The sequence below is a fragment of the Cornus florida genome, unplaced genomic scaffold (genome assembly GCF_030987335.1).
Source record: "Cornus florida cultivar Cherokee Brave unplaced genomic scaffold, ASM3098733v1 CherokeeBrave_3.0.0_Hap2_Chr11, whole genome shotgun sequence".
Classification (NCBI taxonomy): domain Eukaryota; kingdom Viridiplantae; phylum Streptophyta; class Magnoliopsida; order Cornales; family Cornaceae; genus Cornus; species Cornus florida.
Window position 1 is genome coordinate 30,588,658 of NW_026775581.1, and position 7,845 is coordinate 30,596,502.

The following is a 7,845-nucleotide window of genomic DNA, read 5'->3' on the forward strand; positions in this document are numbered from 1 at the left end:
TAGTGTGTGGTTAGTACCATTGGAAAGCTGACTTCAAGCTCTTGAATTTAGACTCAATAATGACCTAATTTGGACCTAAAATGAGCAAGTTATGACCATTTGAAGACAGGTCATTGTGGCAGCCAAACTGAGTCGACTCAGTTGGCAACTGAGTCGGCTCCTTTAGGCCGAGAGCACCAAAAATGAATAAAATGAGGCATAAATGAACCCAGTCGGCTCCTTTAAGAACCTAGTTGGCTCGATTGGGCTAAGATCATGAAAAATGAAGGAAATGGTGCCAGAATGAACTAAGTCGACTCTTTTGGGAACCGAGTCAGCTCCGTTGAAGAAAGAGTCGACTCCTTTGGGCCGACAGCATGCAAAATGAAGTAAATGATGCCCAGATGAACTAAATTGACTCTTTTGGGAACTTAGTCGGCTCAGTTGAAGAAAGTGTTGGCTCCTTTAAGAACCGAATCGACTCCTTTGAGCCGAGAGCATGCTGCAACAGATATTCTTGGAAAAAAATGCAGAAACAAAAAACTGAAATGGATTCGGGAGTTCTGTGACCGAGACGATATTTCCTAGAAAAATGCTGTGAAGAAACCCCCCCTAAAATCACATTTTCTATGTGACAAAGTCAAGAACGGAATTTATTTCTCGAAACAAAACCCCAAAATGCCCTTAAACTAGAGTATGTAAGAAAAATGTGAAATGAATCCGTAGGAGGCTCATTTCACCAAGGAAAGGGTTTTTCCCATAAACGATCATGCACGTAGACGTAACTTACCTATTGGGACGTGCTACAATGATCCCCAGCTTCAAAATACCACTGATGCAAAATCCGACCCCCCAATGGCCAAAAAGGCGAAAATGCACATGAAATGAAAAGTTTAAAATTTAAAATTATGAAATGGCTTCAAATTACTGTTTGCCCCTTGGTCACACTTCATACATGATTAATGAGACCCTATGGAAGAATAAAAATGAAATTCCCACAACCAATGCAAATATGGTGAAGCAATGACTTGACATTTTTCAATATTTTCATAATAAACCTTGAAAGTAAAAATGCTTAGAATACAAATTAGATATCAATGGCCGATGGCCTCATCTCATATATATCAAATACATTGTAAAGAGTGTATTTATATACACATTACATGTTTAGAATCAAAGATACAAGTTTTGACATATAAAGCTACAAAATGACATTTTATGCATGAAATGTGAACTTAAGAGCTACAATTCGTCCAAGGAATGATGTACATCTCGAACCAAGGTATCCGTACCTGAAAATAATCAGGTAACTTCGGGGTGAGTAAACAAGTTACTCGTAGGGAATGAGCATGCATAGACCTGCATTTTACAAAATTATCACCTTAAGGTGAAGCAAGTCAAAGGGGCTCATGTCACCTAACGTCTATGTCAAAATGAGACTCAGGGAGAATCCTAAGCTACCTTAGAGTATTTCTAGCATAAACCAAATCATTCATGCAATTTAAACAACATAGGAGCACATAGTGTAACGCAACAAGACATAGGTATCCAAAGTTATCAACTTTTAACCTAAAATGCGATAACTACTGAAACGGTTCATGCCACCTAGAATCTAAGTCAAGATGCTTATATAAGATCATTCCTAAGTCATATCAACATGAAGCAACATAAATCAAGATATCTATGAAATTGAACAAGGTTGGGACATTCTATACAACACGACAAGATTTGAATCTTCAAGAAATACTACTTGAAATTTAAAGAGGAAAATCAAGGGCAAAGCATGATGTCTATGTAATTTAAACAAGGTTGGATCATTCCATATAACATGAAAAAGTTTAAATCTTCAAGGAATGCAACACTTGAAATTTAAAGAGTGCATTCCTTGAAGATTTAAAGAGTGAAATCAAGGCAAAGCTCAATATCTATGCAATTGGACAAGGTTGGAACAATTCATATAACACGAAAAGTTTTAAATCTTCAAGGGATACAACACTTGAAATTTAAAGAGTGAGATCCAAGATGAAGTATAAAGTCTATGCAATTAAACAAGGTTGGGATAATTCATATAATACGAAAAGTTTCTTAAATCTTCAACGAATAACACTTGAAATTTAAGGAGTAAAGTCGAAGATAAAGCATAATATCTATGTAATGAAACAAGGTTGGAACATTCCACATAACACGACAAGTTTTAAATTTTCAAGGAATAGCAACTTGAAATTTAAAGAGTGAAATCAACTAATGTGGATACTCGAATATCGCCTAGATTTAAATCGTACTCTTGAGATCACTTTAGGGTTACTAACCCATGAGTACTGATGAGCGCTGAATAGTGCGTATTTAAACCCCATAAGCTTAGGCATTCTAGCACCTTTATCTATCTTACTTTACCGTTTTATATTGATTTCGTATTATTTCCATTTTCAGGCACTTATCCCGAAAATGAGCTAACTCAGCCAAATAAGAGCTTAATTGAAGCAATTCTGGGATTAAACAAAGAAATGAGCAAAGTGGAGAAAGAAGAAAGCAAATGAAGCCAAAGGTGGGAAGCAACAAACTTTGATCGATCCAACTTCAAGGTTCGATCGATTGAACAATGATCGATCTCAGCACTTCAAGATAGATCCAAGCCTTGGCCCAAAAACATAAAGTCCAAAAGTTCAATTGATCCAACACCACCCTTCGATCGATCAAACACTTTTGTCCTTTTTTCAAATGATTGATCATATCCACAGCTGTACCAACCACTAACCACTTTTGTCCTTTTTCCCAAAAATATCGCTCAAAATATCTCGGATTTGTCTTTTCCCAAAAAGCTCAACCAGTTGGATCGATCCAGCTTAAGTTCGATGGATCTCAGCCAGTTTGATCGATCCAAGTCCAAGGTTCGATCGATCGAACTTCCTCTAGTGCAAAAAAGTTAAATTTCCATCTCATTGAAAGTTGTCCTTTATCCAATCATTAGGGAATATTGTGTGCACGACCCCAGCTCATTTTGAATGTCATTTTGACCTACCTATATAAACATAAGGATTGCTTTTTATAAGGGGGAGCGAATATCATTTTCATATCATCTCTTGGAGAGCAAGCTTAGAGGAGGAGGAGGAAGCTAGAGACACCATTGGAGTTCTTCATCAACAAGGAGTAGATTTCTTCCATGGAGTTAGCCCTTGAGGGTTGGAGCAACATCACCATAAGTGGCTAGACATCCTCTTGGGGCTAGAGTTAGCCCTAAGCATGCTTTCTATATCTTAATCTTGTGTATTATTGAGGGATTAGTGTTGTAATTGATGTTTTGACACTTTGATAAATATAGATCTTGTTTATTCAATGATTTATGTGGTTTAATGCTTCCAATTGATCATTTCATTCTATCCATATGTCTATGTATGCTAGAGTAGATGTTCATATGCTTGTCTCTAGATTTTGTGTTATTAATGCATGTCTATGTGTATTGATGCTATAGATTTGGAGATTGTCAAAACATAGTGCTTAAAGGAATGCTTTTGTGATTCTCTTGATGGTTCATACTTATTCCTTGATGGATTGTGCCTCTCCCCTAGTTTATTTTCATGCTAGTAGTGTAGATGTAGTGTAGTTGTAGTGTAGTGTTAAATGGGGGGACAATCTATGCTTGTTGTTTGATGATCCAAGCTTTTGAATACAAGAAGCATATGTCTCTATCCTTGTGTTGTATTTGGATTGTGAGCTTAATAAAAGGATTAATGACTTGTCTTGATCTATTGTGCCTTTCACATGTTGTTTAGACAATCTATGCTTTATTGCTTAGATATATTGTGCCTTTCACATGATGTTTAAACAATACATGCTTAACTAGTCATCCTTACTTGTTGAATCAACCAAACACACACACATTTCAATATTGCAACACACCATTTGCCCTCATTAGTCACTTGTCAATGGTATAAAAATGCATTGCTTGGTGGTGATCTCTAAACCCCGAGATCTCTCTCTCTCTCTCTCTTACTCTTAATTGCATTATTTTGTTATCACTTAGTTGAATTTAGTTGCTCTCTAATCAACCAACCAACCAATTGTTTAATCACTCGACCTACTAGCCCTAATAGCGATTCCACAACCTTATTCGATCCTCACAATCCCTTGGGACGATCCCTACTCACCCTAGCTATATTTATAGTGAAAGGTAGTAGTGGCTTCTATAAATGTAAAACTCTTGGCCCTCGTCTTAATGCACACTCTTAAGCTTATGGTAGGACGACGACCATAGTTTTTGGCGCCGTTGCCAGGGATTTGATTGATTTGATTTGGCAACATCGGATTTGTGAAATTGATTAGGATTAGTACTCTTTTGATCGTGTCTTTACTTTACTTTTATTTTTCTTTTTGGTTACTTATTATGTTTGTTCATCTTTGATAAAGTGCATTGTTGGAGAAGAAGTAAGCAAAGGAGCATTCAAGCTAAGCACGCAAGGAAACAAGCTAAAAATTCTAAAAATTTGCTAAGCTAAGCTTTAAATTTGGAGTTGAAGTGCTAAAGGACCTTTGTAAGACTTTCTTTACTCAATCCCTTAGTTAAATCGTCGGCCCGCGCGAAGGCTTATTTTTAATTGTTCTTGCATCATTTTGTTAAAGCATGGGAGTATGAATTAAGTGTTTATGGAAGAAGTCTAATTGCATTGTTGTGAAGGCGTAATGTTTGTCATTCGTTGTGCTTATTGTGTTTTGCATTGTGCATGCATGGACGTCGTTCATTGAGACCAACCCTTGTCCCACTTGATTTGCATCTTGAATCCATCGTTAGAAATCCTAGGGGAAGAGGAAGTTCAAATAGAACCAATCTATCAATGGATGACCATAATAATGATCATGTTGAGGACCTTAGTCACATAGACCAACAAGGTATCCTTCACCCCAATGTGCACAATGAGAACATACAAGTACCATTAGGCATGCCTAGGCCATTCATTCACCAACCACCACAACAACAGGGCCAAGTTCCATATGGAATGCCAAGGCCAATGTATGTTCCACAACCTCCCATCATCAATCAAGGAATTCAAAACCAAGGTGTTCATGTTGCACCTCAAGTAGCTAATCCACCTCTTGCTTTAAGAGACCATTATATGCCTAATGAGTATAATGCACCTATATGCATCCAATTGCTTCCATTTAAAGCACATCATTATGAAATTAAGCCACAAACCATTCAAATGCTTCCTAATTATCATGGACTTTCAAGTGAAGAACCTTACAAGCATTTGGATGAGTTTCTTGAAATATATTTCACCGTAAAATATACGGACATGCCGGAAGAAGTTTTAAGACTCAAACATTTTCCATTCACCTTAAAAAACAAGGCGAAGTATTGGTTTAACAATCTTAGGCCTTTTTCAATCACTTTTTGGGCAGAAATGCAACAAGAGTTCTTGAAAAAGTACTATCCAGTTTCTAAGACCAATGCCATGAGAACCTTAATTCGAGAATTTTCACATGGGGATGGAGAAACGTTTCATGAGGCATGGGAATGCTTCAATGAATTGCTTAGGAAGTGTCCACATCATGACATGCCCAAATGGCAATTAGTTCAATATTTCTTTGAGAGCTTATCGGACAACTATAAGGATATGGTTGATGCTTCCATGGGTGGCTCATACATTGATAGGCATGAGGATGACGTGTGGCGTCTTTATGAGAGCATGAGTGAAAATTCTTTGCATAGAACACTATCATCCAAGAATGGTAGAAATTCACAAGGTAGGAAGAGTGTTGGCTTACATCAAGTCGACCATTCAAATGAAATAGCCGCCGAAATGAAGTCTTTATCTCAAAGGTTTGATTAATTTTTAATTAACCAAAACTCGGCGAACCAAGTATCTTCCTTCCCTAACCATTCTCATCGTGCATCAAATGAACCAATATGACTTGTTCTAGTGTTCTTCATTCTACTTCTCATTATCCTCACGGACAAGTGCAAAATGAACCTAATGAACAAGTCAATGCAGCTTTTGTGAACCAAGAGAACAATCCTTATGGTACTCACTATAATCCAAGTTGGAGGAATCATCCGAATTTCTCTTGGAAAAACCAAGGAGAGGGCTCAAATCCTTCCCAATGTGGTTTTCAAGGGAAGTACATTCCACCTCCACTTCAAAACCAAGGATCCCAAGGTTATAGACCTTATCAATCACAAGGGAATCAATTTGCTCAATCTCATTTTCCCAACCAATCTTATTCCCAAAGTAATACCAGAAGTCCCGCCTTTGAAGAAAAAGTTTTGAATGCTTTGGTCCCTTTAGAGGCTAACACACAATTGCTTCATTCTCACTCTCAATCTATTGCGAAGCTAGAAACCCAAGTAGGGTAAATAGCAAGCACTCTCAATGCAAAAGAGGAGGGAAATATGTCTATTAATGCCCCACCTAAGCAACAATGTGTTGTGGAAACCCATTCCTCATCGAAAGTCCACACCATTGAACATGTTAATGCGGTGACTACCTTGCCGAGTGGTAGAATTGTGGACAATCAAGTTGGAATATCCAATGAAAAGAGTGAACCGGTGCAACCTTAAGTTGTCACCCGACCCGTTTCACATCACATTCCTCCTTCATTGCATGTAAATGATCTTGTGAATGAGAAAGTTTTGAAAAATGTGTTTGAAAAAGAAGTTTTGAAAAATGATGTTGAAAAGGTTTTGTTGAAAAATGATTTGAAACAAAATGATTTAAAAACTTCTTGTGCTGAAGAGAGTTCAAAAGAAAACTCTGAAAAAGTGTTTGAACCAAAAGTTCCATTTCCGAATGCCTTAAAAGGATCCATTTCAAAAGACAAGCAAAAGGCAAAAACCAATGAAATTATGGAAATGTTTAGGCAAGTGAAAGTTAATCTTCCACTATTGGATGTAATCAAGCAGATTCCGGCTTATGCCAAATTCTTGAAAGACTTATGCACCCAAAAGTGGAAGAACAAGAGCCAAGCACCAAGAAAAGTAGTTTTGACCGAGTAAGTAAGCTTGATTTTGCAATATAACACTCTTCTAAAGTTTAAAGACCCCGGTTCATCCACTGCATCATGCATTATTGGTGATCATATCATTAATCGGGCGCTTCTTAACTTAGGAGTAAGTGTTAACCTTCTTCCATACTCGGTTTATGCCAAATTGGGCCTAAGTGAATTGAAACCGACGTCGGTAGTTTTGCAACTTGCCGACCGATCCATTAAAAAGCCTAGGGGTATAATTGAGGATGTATCGATTAAGATTGACAAATTCTTCTTTCCCGTTGATTTCGTTGTCATTAACATGGAACCGGTCCCCAACCCTAAGAGCCAAATTCTCGTTATCCTTGGTCGTCCTTTCTTGGCAACCGCTAATGCCAACATTAATTGTAAGACGGGGATAATGAAGATCTCATTTGGCCACACGAAGGTGAAGTTGAATATTTTTAATCCCACACCCAATTCATTTGACAAATATGAAGGAGAGTTTAATGTTGTAGATAAATGTCATGATCTTCAATGTCAAAGACATGAGCTTTTGTGTAAGACCAAAACTTTAAAGGAATCATCTTCAACCTTGTATTCTAACAGTTTTGTTTCAAATTCTTGTTTTGAAAGGGCATGGAAGCCCAAAAGTTGTGATTGCATAGAAAAGGGACCAAAGGTTTCTTTTGAGCTTAATCCAACAAGTTCTTCAAAGAACCATTTGTTGGGTGGAGTTCAAAGCATCTATCACCCCAACAAGGAGGGGATGCATTATAAGATCTTTGATCCGGGCTAAAAGAGCCCAATGCCTTGCTAGAGACGTTAAAGACTAGCAAAGGCATTCGTAGAGTGTCAAAACCCTATTCCTCCCCCATTTCTATCTTAAATTTCATTTCTTACGAA

At 37.4% G+C, this 7,845-nt stretch overlaps 1 non-coding gene across 1 annotated transcript; it reads right to left on the minus strand.

The window, feature by feature from the left end:
* Positions 1 to 5,423: 5,423 nt before the first annotated feature.
* Positions 5,424 to 5,530, minus strand: LOC132287571 (small nucleolar RNA R71). The gene has a single exon (XR_009473071.1). It is a non-coding gene; the product is annotated as a small nucleolar RNA R71 (small nucleolar RNA).
* Between the last annotated feature and the right edge of the window lie 2,315 nt (positions 5,531 to 7,845).